The sequence below is a fragment of the Entelurus aequoreus genome, linkage group LG07 (genome assembly GCF_033978785.1).
Source record: "Entelurus aequoreus isolate RoL-2023_Sb linkage group LG07, RoL_Eaeq_v1.1, whole genome shotgun sequence".
NCBI lineage: Eukaryota > Metazoa > Chordata > Actinopteri > Syngnathiformes > Syngnathidae > Entelurus > Entelurus aequoreus.
The window spans coordinates 23,910,953-23,927,360 of NC_084737.1; the positions used below are offsets into that span (position 1 = coordinate 23,910,953).

Below are 16,408 nucleotides of genomic sequence, written 5' to 3' on the forward strand. Positions count from 1 at the left end.
GGCCCAAGCGGTAGTAAATGGATGGATGGACGGATGGTAAGACCAAGGGGAAACACAAACGATGAGATGAGGTGGCAGAGAGTTTAAGGTGATGCTCTGCTGATGTGTTGTGTTCTACCCAAATGCTTTTGACTCAAGCTAGTATTCTGTTTGGCTAGGTTTGGTTATTAAGATAGTGTTTGGATTTTACATAACGTTTCATGTAAGTTATGTAAGTTTTCAATGTAGGTCTAAGGTTTTGAAATCAGGTTTTTTGCTCTGGTTATAAACATGAACGTCAGTTAGATTTTTATTGGCCTCTTTTGAGTCAAGGTTGTGAAAACGTAGATCAGAGTAACAATGACAGTGTTAACAGAGTATCAGACTGTCATAGGTCAATGACTTTGTAGAGCTGAGCTGTTATCATTGTACCTTTTTTTCATGTTCCCCTAAAATGTCTACTCAGCTTTGACATACAAAGATCTGCTCACTTACCTGCTTTTAACTTAGAGGATGCCTTGAGTTGACAGTAAAAAACTAATACCGTATTTTCCGCACCATAAGCCGCACCTAAAAACCACAATTTTTCTCAAAAGCTGACAGTGCGGCTAATAACCCGGTGCGCCTTATATATGGATTAATATTAATATATATTTTCATAAAGTTTAGGTCTCGCAACTACGGTAAACAGCCGCCATCTTTTTTCCGCGTACAAGAGGAAGCGCTTCTTCTTCTATGGTAAGCAACCGCCCCATAGAAGAGGAAGTGCTTCTTCTTCTACTGTAAGCAACCGCACCCGCCCCCGTAGAAGAAGAAGCGCGCGGACATTACGTTTCATTTCATTTGTGTGTTTCTGTAAAGACCACAAAATGTCTCCTACTAAGAGACAAGCGTACAAGGTTCCACTGACTTTTGATATTCATGTGAACCGCACTGTGGATACAACGGGAACGCGTACGGTGAATATTCGCACCACAGGGAATGAGAAGTCGTCTTCACCGGGGTTCTAGCTTGCCATGCTAACGGCCAGAAACTTCCACCCATGGTGATATTCAAAAGGAAGACCTTGCCAAAAGAGAACTTTCCAGCCGGCGTCATCATAAAAGCTAACTCGAAGGGATGGAGGGATGAAGAAAAGATGAGCGAAGACACCGAGTGACTTTTTTCACGCAGCTACGTCCCTGTTGATCTATGACTGCATGCGCGTCCACTTCACAGATGGTGTCAAAAAACAAGTGAAGCACACCGAAGAAGAATAATTCGATGGATTTGTGGATGAGTAATAACTTCAGAAAGTGAGCTTTAAATGTTTATTTTGTGTGTTGTGTGACATTAACGTTCGAGCAACGTTGAGTTATTGATGTTGCTATTGCTCTGCACTATTTTGAGTGTTACTATTTTTGTGATTGCACATTTGCACATTACATTTTGGGAGTGAACAGAGTTGTTAGAACGCTGGTTTGTAATATATTATTAAAGTTTGACTGACCTATCTGACTGTTTTGTTGACATTCCCTTTAGCGTAGCGTAGGTGCGGCTAATAGCACGGGGCGGCTAATAGTTAAACAAAGTTTTGAAATACGCCGTTCATTGAACGTGCGGCTAATAACCCGGGGCGCCTTATGGTGCGGAAAATACAGTAGTCTAATATTTGGAGAAGTCAGGTATTGATTCTACTATCCCTCACACACAGAGCAAGCACTGTACCAATTGAGCTAATTCCCCCTGTTGTTAAGTCTCTTTGTTATTTTTGAGTAGGTTCGACTCCCATCCTCATCAGGAAGTCAGGTTCCCTTGAGTTGGCCTCAACTGATGCAAAATTGTAAAAATGTAGATCAGAGTAACAATGTTTGACTGTGGTTACAGAGTATCACACTGTCAAGTGTTGATGACTTTGTAGAGCTGAGCTGGCATTACCTTACCTTTCTTCATCTGTCTCCAAATTGATCAAAATGGCTCCTCAGCTTTAACATACAAAATGTGTTAGGCAGGAAAGTACTGCTCATTTACCTATTTTTAACTTTTTTGATGTCTCTCAAAACGTTTTTTCATGTCTTCTTATTGATATACTTTCCAAATGTTCTTGTCGTAAGACAATATTTTCGGGGGAACAAACCAGGTAGACTTAACAGGTGTGCATGTTTGGCCACGCCTATAAGAACAGCTGTTTGGCAACATGTCACAGTGGTCAGGTGACCCTTCTGAAGAAGACTGCAGATGACAGTCCAAACATGTCAGGTAAAAATGACATCCAATATACCGAAATAAATCAATCAAAATTTATTTAAATAGTCCTTAATCACAAGTGTCTCAAAGGGCTGCACAAGCCACAATGACATCCTCGGCTCAGATGCCAAGGCAGAGCAAGAAAAAACTCAAGCCAATGGGCATAATGAGAAACCTTGGAGGGGACCGCAGATGTGGGGACCGCCCCTGGGCGACCGGTGCAAAATGTTGTCTGACTACAAGAAATGTGAAAAGTTGGTGATGTCTTTTTTGCCAAAAAAATCCATAAGATAATATTTGGAGAATGCAGGTATTGATCCTGCTACCTCCTGCATGCTTTGCAAGTGCTCTACCATTTGAGCTAATTCCCCCTCTTTTGATGCTCAGTGTTCTACACGAGTGGGTTAAAATCTCATCATCATCAGACTCTAATATTTATTAATGTTCTGACAATACCACAATATCTTCATTCCTTTCTGTGTCCATGTCTTCTCAGCTTTAACGGAAACATTTCTGCCAATTGACCTAATTTAATTTAGAGGAAACCTTTTATTGACTGTAAAAACTAATAACACAAAATTTGAAGAATGCAGGAATCAATCCCACTACCTCTCACATGCAAAACGAGCACTCTACCACTTGAGCTAATTCCCCCTCTGTCCGTGATGCAGACGTATAGATTTGGGTTGAATTCCATTCTCATCTGGCTCTACTGTTTCTGAAGGGTCTCTTTATTTACATTTTTTCAATACAACAATGTGTATGGATGTTCTCATTCATCAAGAGCATTGTAATCTCAGGGCATTCAATCCATTACAACTGGACTGTTTGGTTGGTCTTAGAATTTGTTTTGCTTCTCATAAAAGTAGGCTTCATCAGTTCATGCTCATAGACTCAGATTGGTCAGATCTAGTCTAGTGGCTGGCCCCAAAACCCCAAATTCGTATACTCCAACACAAGGAGGGTGTGCCTGGGCAAAGATGGTACTGCCCTATCGTAGTGAGAAAAACATCTGTTGAGATGCAGAAGAGCAATCCCACTGTTAGTTCCAAAGACAGTCATTGAAGTGGAATTTCCCCTCGTTCGCATTGTGGTATTGTGTGGCAAAAGTATCGCTGTGGATCCACCACTATCAGCCCAACATAAACAGAATCACCCACGTTGGCATTTCCTTTAGTTGTAACAAATGCACAAAGGAGCATCTGAGACCAGGATGTTTGTAACTCCTGTTATTTGCTGGAGGCTAAATTGCAGAGTCCTTTAGGAATGGTTAAAAGGACAGTGTTGAATGTGGATACTCGGTGGTTTCGCAGACCACCTCCTCTGTTCAGTCATCCATGTCAAGGTTGACCTTGACGTTTTGCCCCTCATCCAAGTAAGCTTCATCAGTGTGTGCTCATAGACTTAGATTGGTCAGATCAAGTCCAACGGTTGGTGCCAAAAACCCAAACTACATGTACTCCAAAAACCAGGAGGGTTTAGTATTTTTTTAATGTTGTAAAAATAACACAACAATATCTTAATTCCTCTTTATGTCCATGTGGTTACATGCTATGATGTAGACCTTAATTATGAAAAGCCTTATTTGAAGCCTCTCAGCAACTTTTGACATTAAAAGAGAAGATGAGGTGGCCGAGTGGTTAAGGCGATGGACTGCTAATCCATTGTGTTCTACACGCGTGGGTTCGAATCCCATCCTCATCGAGCTGTTGTTCTCTTTAGTTGGCTTCAACTGACGAAAGGTTGTGAACGCGTATATTAAAAGAACAATGTTTGACTTTGTTTACAGAGTATCGCACTGGCATGTGTCAACGACTTTCTAGAGCTGAGCTGACGTTACTTTACCTTCCTTCATGTTTCTTCAAAATGACTTCCCAGCTTTAACGTAAAAAAGTATGCTTATTTACCTATTTTTACTTATAGGAAACCTTTTGTTGACAAGAAAAAATTAATACCACAAAATTTGGAGAATTCAGGTATGGATTCCACTACCTCTCACATGCATAGCGATCGCTCTACCATTGGAGCCAATTCCCCCTGTCTGTGACATAGACGTAGAAATTTGGGTTGAATCCCACTCTCATCTCTACTGTTTCCGAAGGTTCGTGCAATAATAAAACTTTATTTACATTTTTAACACTTCAATGTCTATGGATGTTCTCAGTCATCCAGGTCATTGTAATCTCAGGGCATTCAATCGATTACAACTAGACTGATTGGTTTGTCTTAGAAGATGTTTTGCTTCTCATCCAAGTAGGATTCACCAGTTCATGCTCAGTCAGACTGGTCAGATTTAGTCTTAGACTTGGAATTGTCAGATCTAGCATTTCCTTCAGTTGTAACAAAGGCACAAAAGAGCATCTGTGACCAGAAGGTTTCTAAATCCCTTTGTTTGTTTCAGGCTAAATTGCAGAGACTTTTAGGAATTGTTGAAAGGACAGTCTTGTATGTGGGAGTTAGGTGGTATTGCAGACCACCTCCTCAGGGGTGTTTTTTCAACGTTGATGTAGATGGCTTTCCTCACTGAATTATTGGTGACAGGGAAAAAAAACTAATAACATAAAAGTTGGAGAATGGAGGTATCGATCCCACTACCTCTCGCATGCGAAGCAAGCGCTCTACCATTTGAGCTAATTCCCCTCCTTTCATGATATGGCCTTCACAATTTCTGTGATGAAGACCCCGCTTACAGGATGTGGAATTTTGAAAATCTACTAGACCAAGTATGGGCAGCACGGTGAAACAGGGGTTAGTGCATGTGCCTCACAATATGAAGGTCCTGAGTTCAATCCCGGGCTCGGGATCTTTCTGTGTGGAGTTTGCATGTTCTCCCCGTGACTGCGTGGGTTCCCTCCGGGTATTCCGGCTTCTTGCCACCTCCAAAGACATGCACCTGGGGATAGGTTGATCGGCAACACTAAATTGGCCCTAGTGTGTGAATGTGAGTGTGAATGTTGTCTATCTATCTGTGTTGGCCCTGCGATGAGGTGGCGATTTGTCCAGGGTGTACGCTGCCTTCTGCCCGAATACAGATGAAATAGGCTCCAGCACCCCCCGCGACCACGGGCGGGCCAAGCGGTAGTAAATGGATGGATGGATGGATGGTAAGACCAAGTGGAAACACAAACGATGTAATGAGGTGGCAGAGAGTTTAAGGTGATGCTCTGCTGATGTGTTGTGTTAAAAGGACAGTGTTGTATGTGGATACTCGGTGGTTTCGCAGACCACCTCCTCTGTTCAGTCATCCATGTCAAGGTTGACCTTGACGTTTTGCCCCTCATCCAAGTAAGCTTCATCAGTGTGTGCTCATAGACTTAGATTGGTCAGATCAAGTCCAACGGTTGGTGCCAAAACCCAAACTATATGTACTCCAAAAACCAGGAGGGTTTAGTATTTTTTTAATGTTGTAAAAATAACACAACAATATCTTAATTCCTCTTTATGTCCATGTGGTTACATGCTATGATGTAGACCTTAATTATGAAAAGCCTTATTTGAAGCCTCTCAGCAACTTTTGACATTAAAAGAGAAGATGAGGTGGCCGAGTGGTTAAGGCGATGGACTGCTAATCCATTGTGTTCTACACGCGTGGGTTCGAATCCCATCCTCATCGAGCTGTTGTTCTCTTTAGTTGGCTTCAACTGACGAAAGGTTGTGAACGCGTATATTAAAATAACAATTTTTGACTTTGGTTACAGAGTATCGCACTGGCATGTGTCAACGACTTTCTAGAGCTGAGCTGACATTACTTTACCTTTCTTCATGTTTCTTCAAAATGACTTCTCAGCTTTAACGTAAAAAAGTATGCTCATTTACCTATTTTTACTTATAGGAAACCTTTTGTTGACAAGAAAAAATTAATAACACAAAATTTGGAGAATTCAGGTATGGATTCCACTACCTCTCACATGCAAAGCGATCGCTCTACCATTGGAGCCAATTCCCCCTGTCTGTGACATAGACGTAGAAATTTGGGGGTGGTTTTTCTACGTTGATGTAGATGGCTTTCCTCACTTCTTCCCACCTCCAAAGACATGCACCTGGGGATAGGTTGATTGGCAACACTAAATTGGCCCTAGTGTGTGAATGTGAGCGTGAATGTTGTCTATCTATTTGTGTTGGCCCTGTGATGAGGTGGCGACTAGTCCAGTGTGTACCCCGCCTTCTGCCCAAATACAGATGAAATAGGCTCCAGCACCCCCCGCGACCCCGGACGGGACAAGCAGTAGAAAGTGGATGGATGGATGGATGGATGCTAAGACCAAGTGGAAACACAAACGATGAGATGAGTTGGCAGAGAGTTTAAGGTGATGCTCTGCTGATGTGTTGTGTTCTACCCAAATGCTTTTGACTCAAGCTAGTATTCTGTTTGGCTAGATTTGGTTATTAAAGGCCTACTGAAATGAATTTTTTTTATTTAAACGGGGATAGAAGATCTATTCTATGTGTCATACTTGATCATTTCGCGATATTGCCATATTTTTGCTGAAAGGATTTAGTATAGAACAACGACGATAAAGATTGCAACTTTTGGTATCTTATAAGAAAAAAGGCTTGCCCCTACCGGAAGTAGCGTGACGTAGTCAGTTGAACATATACGCAAAGTTCCCTATTGTTTACAATGATGGCCGCATGAAGTGAGAGAGATTCGGACCGAGAAAGCGACAATTTCCCCATTAATTTGAGCGAGGATGAAAGATTTGTGGATGAGTAAAGTGCAAGTGAAGGACTAGTGGGGAGTTGAAGCTATTCAGATAGGGAAGATGCTGTGAGAGCCGGGGGTGACCTGATATTCAGCTGGGAATGACTACAGCAGTAAATAAACACAAGACATATATATACTCTATTAGCCACAACACAACCAGGCTTATATTTAATATGCCACAAATTAATCCTGCATAAAATCACCTGCGTGTTTGTTACGCTAGCTCCTAGCTCCTCTGCTAGCTCCTAGCTCCATAGAACACGCCAATACAATTCAAACACCTGATCAACACACACAATCACTCAGCCCAAAAGACCGTTCACCTAACCCAAGGTTCATAAAGCTTATATATTTTTAAAAAGTTACGTACGTGACGCGCACATACGGTCAAGCTCTCAAATGTTTAGCAGCCAAGGCTGCATACTCACGGTACCTGATATTCAGCTGGGAATGACTACAACAGTAAATAAACACAAGACATATATATACTCTATTAGCCACAACACAACCAGGCTTATATTTAATATGCCACAAATTAATCCTGCATAAAAACACCTGCGTGTTTGTTATGCTAGCTCCTAGCTCCTATGCTAGCTCCTAGCTCCATAGAACACGCCAATACAATTCAAACACCTGATCAACACACACAATCACTCAGCCCAAAAGACCGTTCACCTAACCCAAGGTTCATAAAGCTTATATATTTAAAAAAAGTTACGTACATACGCAAAAAAAAGTTGCGCGCATACGGTCAAGCGATCAAATGTTTAGAAGCCAAAGCTGCATACTCACAGTAGCACGTCTGCGTCTTTGTCATCCAAATCAAAGTAATCCTGGTAAGAGTCTGTGTTGTCCCAGTTCTCTACAGGCGTCTGTGTATCGAAGTCAAAAGTCCTCCTGGTTAGAGTCTCTGTTATCCGAGTTCTTCCATCTTGACTGCATCTTTCGGGAATGTAAACAAAGAAGCGCCGGCTGTGTACTGTTGTGGCTGACTACGTTCGAAAAAGACGTCCATTTCGCACCGACAACTTTCTTCTTTGCTTGCTCAGCTTCCTTCTCCATAATGCAATGAACATGATTGAAACAGACTCACGAACACAGATGTCCAGAATACTGTGGAATTATGAAATGAAAACAGAGCTTTTTCGTATTGGCTTCAATGTGGAAGGCATACCCGTGTTCGCCGGTCTACGTCACGCGCATACGTCATCCTCAGAGGCGTTTCGAACCGGAAGTTTAGCGGCAAATTTTAAATGTCACTTTATAAGTTAACCCGGCCGTATTGGCATGTGTTATAATGTTAAGATTTCATCATTGATATATAAACTATCAGACTGCGTGGTCGGTAGTAGTGGGTTTCAGTAGGCCTTTAAGCTAGTGTTTGGATTTTACGTAACGTTTCATGTAAGCTATGTAAGTTTTCAATGTTGGGCTAAGGTTTTGAATTCAGATTTTTTGCTCTGGTTATAAACATGAACGTCAGTTATATTTTATTGGCCTCTTCTGAGTCAAATTTGTGAAAACGTAGATCAGATTAACAATGACAGTGGTAACAGAGTATCAGACTGTCATAGGTCAATGACTTTGTAGAGCTGAGCTGTTATGATTGTATCTTTTTTTCATGTTCCCCTAAAATGTCTACTCAGCTTTGACATACAAAGATCTGCTCACTTACCTGTTTTTAACTTAGAGGATGCCTTGAGTTGACAGTAAAAAACTAATAGTCTAATATCTGGAGAAGGCAGGTATTGATTCTACTATCCCTCACACACAGAGCAGGCACTGTACCAATTGAGCTAATTCCCCCTGTTGTTAAGTCTCTTTGTTATTTTTGAGTAGGTTCGACTCCAATCCTTATCAGGACGTCAGGTTCCCTAGAGTTGGCCTCGACTGATGCAAGATTGTAAAAATGTAGATCAGAGTAACAATGTTTGACTATGGTTACAGAGTATCACACGGTCATGTGTTAATGACTTTGTAGAGCTGAGCTGGCATTACCTTACCTTTTTTCATCTGTCTCCAAATTGATCAAAATGGCTCCTCAGCTTTAACATACAAAATGTGTTAGGCAGGAAAGTACTGCTCATTTACCTATTTTGAACTTTTTTGATGTCTCTCAAAATGTTTTTTTTATGTCTTCTCATTGGTATACTTTCCAAATGTTCTTGTCGTAAGACAATATTTTCGTGGGAACCATCCAGGTAGACTTGACAGGTCTGCCTGTTTGGCCACGCCTATAAGAACAACTGACAGGCAACATGTCACAGTGGTCAGGTGACCCTTCTGAAGAAGACTGCAGATGACAATCCAAACATGTCAGATAAAAATGACATCCAATATACCGCAATAAATCAATCAAAGTTTATTTAAATAGTCCTTAATCACAAGTGTCTCAAAGGGCTGCACAAGCCACAATGACATCCTCGGCTCAGATCCCACATCAGAGCAAGAAAAAACTCAAGCCAGTGGGCGTAATGGGAAAACTTGGAGGGGACTCTAGATGTGGGGACCGCCCTTGAGCGACCGGTGCAAAATGTTGTCTGAGTACAAGAAAATGTGAAAACCTTTTATCGACTGTAAAAACTAATAAGACAACATTTGGAGAATGCAGGCATCGACCCAAACTCAAACTCAAACTCAAACTCAAACAAGTGGTTACATGCTGAGATGTACACCTTGATTATGAAAAGTCTTATTTGAAGCCTCTCAGCAACTTTTGAAATGAAAAGAGAAGATGAGGTGGCCGAGTGGTTAAGGCGATGGACTGCTAATCCATTGTGTTCTACACGTGTGGGTTTGAATCCCATCCTCATCGAGCTGTTGTTCTCTTTTGTTGGCCTCAACTGACGAAAGGTTGTGAACGCATATATTAAAAATAACAATGTTTGACTTTGGTTACAGAGTCACTGTCATGTGTCAACGACTTTCTAGAGCTGAGATGGCATTACCTTACCTTTCTTCATGTTCCCCCAAAATGGCGCCTCAGTTTTACCATACAAAGTTCTGCACATTCACCTTTTTTACCTTGGAGCCGGGGTGTACAGCCTGTTTCAAACACACACACACACACACACACACACACACACACACACACACACACACACACACACACACACACACACACACACACACACACACACACACACACACACACACACAGGCACACACACACACACACACACACACACACACACACACACACACAGACACACACACACACTCACACACACTTACTTGCTTAGGCGGTCCATCGTAGTCGAAGATGGACCGTTGCTGGCGACAATGCCAGTCTATATGACTATGAAGTCCGATCCTGGAACCACACGTCTAGCCACAGTGGGGACATGTCAGGCCTGGATCAGGGGGCTGGGATGGTTCTGGAACTGCAGGGTGGTGTCTTCGCCTCCACTGATCCCTCCGGTGTTGGTTCCGACACTTCTCCAGATACATGACCCTGTCATGGCACAGCGAACGCCACAGCGATCGATTGGCTGCAGCTGTCTCAAGTTCATGAGGTTTGATGTTGCACCTCTTCAATATCCCTTTCAGTTGGTCTTTGTACCGCAGCTTTTGTCCTCCGGGCTTTCTGCTGGCTGAAAGGAGCTGACCATAAAGCATCTGACGAGGCAATTGGTGTCCTGGCATCCGGATGGTGTGACCAACCCACCGGAGTTGTCGCTGTGCCAGGGTGGCCTCTATGCTTATGGACTCAGTGCGCTGTAAGATGTCCGTATGAGGAACTCGGTCCTGCTATGTGATGCCAAGGATGCGTTGGAGACATCTGATGTTAAATGCATCAAGGCAGCGGATGTGTCTGCGGTGTATTGTTCAGGCTTCTGACCCATACAGCAGAGTTGAAACTCACACCGCCCTGTAGACTGACACTTTCGTTGAGGTTCGAAGGTGGTTGTTTTTAAACACCCGGGAACGCAGTCTTCCAAAGGCAGAGGAGGCTGGGTTGATACGAGCCTGGATGTCATCATCGATCTGGCATGTTGGGGTCAGAGTACTGTCGAGGTAGCAAAATTGCTCAACGAGCTTGAGGGGTGTGCCGCTGATGGTAAAGACAGGGGGTGTAGGGGATGGGGACCTCTCCTGGATGAGAACCTCTGTTTTCTGGATGTTAATCACCAGACCTAGTGAGCGGTAGACTAATGACATGGTGTTTGGTGCATGCTGCATTGCATCAGGAGTGTGGGCGAGGAGTGCGCAGTCGTCTGCATATTGCAGCTCCTGGATGTTGGTGCCTGCCATCTTCGTCTTTGCCTGTAGGTGCCGGATGTTGAATAGGCTCCCATCCAGGCGAAACTCGATGGAGACACCACTAGGGATGTGCGTATCGATCCTGTGGTATCGATATATCGATACTCACACGCTACTCATTTGGCATCACTTTTCTGAAAAAAGTATCGATATAAACCAAAAAACGGCGTGTGGGGGGTGCAAGCATCACTTTCAGATGTTTTTGATGACTTACTTAACTTACTATGTGCTGGGACACCCCTGTACCTGGCAGAGTATAGAGCTGGCCCAGTCACGTCACAGGAGACAGCGAATGAGCGTCGTCAACGTGCAACACACACACAGCCAGCCGACAGCGATGCAGCCAGGCATATCCAGTGTCAGGCATTGTTTATTTTATTTTTTTACTGAATATTTTTGTTTAAATGATTATCCTAAATTCAAATCATTTCCACACAGGGGAATTTACTGTTAGTTGAAAATTGCTTGAGTATTTAAAACAAGATAAGAAAGAGATACAATTTGGAGATTCTTCATCTTTGCATTACAGTTTTATTTTTTTCCAAGAAAATCTTGAAATATATGATCGAATGTGATTTTGGTTTTAATGTGTAACATGATTTCTTACATTTCGAAAACATTAGCCTATTTCATATTTCATTAATTGCTAATTATATCACAAAATTTAAAAAATAAATGCAGCTTCTTGCGATTCGGATTTGACAGTTAATTGGAAAGCCCTAATATCTAATTATTATTATATATAATATATAATTATTATTATATATAATATTTAATTTATTTTTCATATTTATGTTATTTATTTTAATTTTACTTGTATTATATATTGACCATAATACATGTGGTATAAATGGTCTGTATTTGTCTTGTGATTTGTCTTAATAATAATAGTAATAATATTTTTGACTGACAAAAATTGTCAATAATAAATTAATGGTATCGGTATCGGTATTGATGAAAATGCAAGAAAAAGTATCGGTATCGTATCGAATCCTAAAAGTGTGGTATCGCCCAGCCCTAGACACCACCATCCTTCGTGATGGACTGGCGGAATAGGAGTGTGGCTGCTGCCAGGAAAAGATTGATGATCGCTGGGGCCAGTACACACCCCTGTGAATTGTTCTTGTTTGCAGATGACTCGGCCCTGCTGGTATCGGACTAGGACAAGTAACAGGTGGAGAAAATCCTCAGTGCTGAACTCTGTAGAACTTGCACCTGGCTGGCTGACAACAAGCTATCCATATACTTGGGTAAAACGGAATCCATCCTGTTTGGGTCCCACATCAACCTTAAGAAAGTCAATGATTTCACTATAAAAGTGGGTGACATTGTTATCACCAGGAAAGATGAGGTCACCTACCTAGGTTCCATTCTAGAGGCTTATCTTTCCTGTGATAAAATGGCAACCAAGGTAATCAAAAAGGTCAACCAACGAACAAGTTTTCTCTATAGAATCTCCTCTCTGGTCAACAAAAGCACCTTGAGGATTCTAGCGGGAACTCTCGTTCAACCCTTTTTCGATTACGCATGCACCTCCTGGTACCCTCGCACCTCGAAAACCCTCAAATCTAAACTCCAAACATCCCAGAACAAGCTACTCAGGTTACTTCTGGACCTCCACCCCAGATCACACCTCACTCCTACCCACTTCTCCAAAGTGGGCTGGCTCAGGGTGGAAGACAGAGTAAAACAACTTGCACTGAGCCTAGTCTATAAAATCCGCTACACCTCCCTGATACCGAAGTACATGTCAAACTACTTCCTTAACGTAAATGACCGCCATAACCACAACACCAGGGGGAGCTCCACTAACCACGTTAAACCCAGATTCCGATCTAACAAAGGTCTTAACTCATTTTCTTTCTATGCCACATCAATGTGGAATGCGCTCCCAACAGGTGTAAAAGAAATGGCATCTCTATCCTCTTTCAAAACCGCAATAAAAGTACACCTCCAGGCAACTTCAACCCTAAACTAACACCCTCCCCGGATTGTTAATAATCAAATGTTTTTCTTGTGCTTTCTGATATCTCTCTCTCTATGTCCACTACTTGCTGTACATATCCTACCAAGTCAGTCCTACACTGTTTCAATGTCCATTTCTCTGATGATGCAATTGTTGATGCTGATTGTTGATGACAGAAGTGTTGATACCAACCAACCTAACCCCCCCCCCACCTTCCATATCCCACACCCCGGATTGTAAATAATGTAAATAATGTTAATAATTCCATGTAAGAGAAGTAAGTCCACAGCTTGTGTCAAAATTAATTCATTTATGACCCGTGACGGTTTTGAGTCATTTATGACCCGTGACTAATTGATTTATGACCCGTGACTAATTGATTTATGACCCGGGAAGGTCAAAGGTCAAGTTCAAGGTCAAGTTCATGGTCAAGGTCAAAGGTCAAGTTCAAGGTCAAATTTCACGGTGTTAAATGATTTATGACTCTAGGGGTCAAGTTCAAGGTCAAATTTCACCCGGAAGCGGTTAAGACCGGAACCGGAAGCTAAAACCGGAACCGGAAGCGGCTAAGACCGGAACCGGAAGTAGATACAACAGGAAGTAGCTAAAACCTGAAGTGGCTAAAACCGGAAGTAGCTAAAACAGGAAGTAGCTAATACAGGAAGTAGCTAAAACAGGAAGTAGCAAAACCGGAAGTGGATAAAACCGGATGTTGTTAAGACAGGAATTTTGAACATGAATGGGTGTATTGTTGACGTGTGAGAAGCATGTGGTTGGGGGTAACAAAGGAGGAGGGGTGCACGCGGATGCAATTGACGAGTAAAGACTTTGTGAGTACGCTACGGAAACTCGATTTAGCCATGATTAACGAAACTCCGGTGACCATCTATAAAAATAGCGAGTCGAAAACTTACCTCGACGCCCCGCAGAGAAGCAGGATTTTTTTTAATCGGACGTCTTTTCCCTGGAGACTTTCAACTCTGAATGCGGGGTGTTTACACCGGTTGTGGTCGTCCCCATCGTGGCATGGCACGAGCGTATGGGGGAAATGAAGGACGAGATAGACAACTTGTTTCGAAGCGGCCGGAATTGGAAAAGCATGCTGACGTTGAAAAGAAAATTGTCCTTTGAGGACACACCCCCGGAGGAGGACGAAAGGACCACCCCATGCTTCAGTTTCGAACAATCCCCTTTGATTTTAACACAGAGACCAATCCATAACAGATCTCCCGCTTTTTTGGATCGGTAAAGAAAATGCCAAACAATTAGACGCGTAAAGACCTGCCTTATAGCACAGACGGACAAACTCGAACCATCCATGAACATGACTAATGAACCATCCACTTCCATCACGAACCAATACATTTAGATTGGGGTATGTTGTTTCTTTATGGGCAAAAATGTTAATGTCTCTTGTTTTTACGTTAGCATTTCAGCTTGCATGCTGGAACCAGTCATTCCGGGCAGTTATCAATAATTTTCATTTAAAATGGTAATACTAACCGTTTTAATATGGTTATCAATTATACCCTTTATTGTTACATCCCTAGTGCCAACTAACAATAAAGATGGCAACTTTGTTTAGAAATATTTATTTATATCGTAAATGTGCTGTTCGTTAGGTTGTTACATGAATACTAATTACTCTCAAAGTTTTGTCCATTTTATAGCAATGAAAAGTGCTGATAAAAAAAACTAGTAATCAATGTTTTGAGGACGGTCAAAATAGCGGCAATAAATACAAACAACACCAAAGCTTTCTTGATGTGTTAAGAAATGTAGACAAAATTAGCCGGCAGACTTTGACTAAAAGTGTTTTTGTTTTTTTGTTTTTTTACTCAACAGTACATGTACATAGCTTCAGGAATCCATCAAGAATACAAAACATATTAACGTCTTACAAACAACACGCGTTTTGCCTCTAACAATAAACGCTCTAAAACATTTACAAATTAAAACATATAAAGAAAAACATATTTTAAAACTCATATAATAGTAGAAAAATATTTATAATGTTTTTTTGCTAAAGAATGTATATTATATAGGTGTGTTGCTAATGTTTTATACATGTGTTTATTTATTTTAAATAACACTTTGTTAAAATATTTCAAGGTATTAGTTATTTTCGAGCACATTTGACAATTGATGATAACCGTGATATTTTGGTCACAATAACTTTCTGAGGATGCTCCAGAGTAAATCACGATCAACTGTGTCAAAGGTCTTGGTGAGGTCAATAAAGGTAATGTAGAGGTCCTTGTTTTGTTCCCTGCATTTCTCCTGGATTTGACGGGCAGCGAAGACCATGTCTAGTGTACTTCGGTTCTTTCTGAAGCCACACTGTATCTCTGGGAGGATGCCCTCTGTTAGAAATGTAAGGCGAGAAAGCATCATTTTCGCAAGTACCTTGCCGGCCACTGAGAGAAGGGAGATGCCACGACTATTTCCACAAGATGATTTATCTCCTTTCTTCTTGTAGATGGTGACGATGTTGCTTTCTTTCCATTCTTGAGGCAGGGCCTCCCTGTGCCAGATGGCTAGTATGAAGTGAAACAGCTTCCGCTTCAGTAGATAGCCTCTCTTCTTTAGTATCTCAGCCGGAATTCGTCAGGGCAAGGGCTCTTGTTGTTTTTGAGGCTCCTGATTGCAGTAAGGACCTCACTGAACATGGGAGGGTCATCAAGGAAGGGAGAAGGCGGGAGATCTGGGAGTGCATTGAGCACTAACGGATCAGAGGGTTTATTTTATTGAGCAGTGAGTCGAAGTGCTCAGCCCAACGCTCAAAAATTTGTTGTTTATCCTTGAATAACACGTGTCCGTCTGCGGATCTTACTGGAGCGATACTTCGCTTTTGTGGGCCATAGATGGATTTTGCAGCAGCGTAGAATGCGTAGGTATTATTAGCATCTGCATATCCCTGGATCTCTTGGGCTTTTTTGAGCCACCACTCATTTTCAATGAGCCGCAGTTGTTTCTGTGTCTCAGCTCTGGTTGTTTTATAATGGTGGAGGAGTGATGGAGAGTGAAGGTTGGAGAGCAGGGCAGCATGGGCTTTGCGCTTGGCGTCCAGCAGGTCCTGTATTTCTACCGAGCAGTCTTGATGGTGCTTCTGAGTAAAGCCGATGGTTTCAGAGGCAGCTTGATGTAATGTTGACCTCAGTTTTGCCCACTCACTGTCCATGTCACAGGTGGTGCCGTAGTCCTCCAAGGTGGAAAGCCCCGTAGCCAGCTTGCTGCGGTAGTGAGATGTACACTCTGGAGAATCCAGG

The 16,408-nt window shown here is 42.1% G+C and overlaps 3 non-coding genes across 3 annotated transcripts; all 3 read left to right on the forward strand.

Annotated features, from left to right (window-relative positions):
* The first annotated feature begins 3,827 nt into the window (after positions 1 to 3,827).
* On the forward strand, positions 3,828 to 3,909 carry trnas-gcu (transfer RNA serine (anticodon GCU)). Its single transcript has one exon. It is a non-coding gene; the product is annotated as a tRNA-Ser (tRNA).
* A 1,827-nt stretch (positions 3,910 to 5,736) lies between these two features.
* Positions 5,737 to 5,818, forward strand: trnas-gcu (transfer RNA serine (anticodon GCU)). Its single transcript has one exon. It is a non-coding gene; the product is annotated as a tRNA-Ser (tRNA).
* A 3,825-nt stretch (positions 5,819 to 9,643) lies between these two features.
* On the forward strand, positions 9,644 to 9,725 carry trnas-gcu (transfer RNA serine (anticodon GCU)). The gene has a single exon. It is a non-coding gene; the product is annotated as a tRNA-Ser (tRNA).
* Positions 9,726 to 16,408: the final 6,683 nt, after the last annotated feature.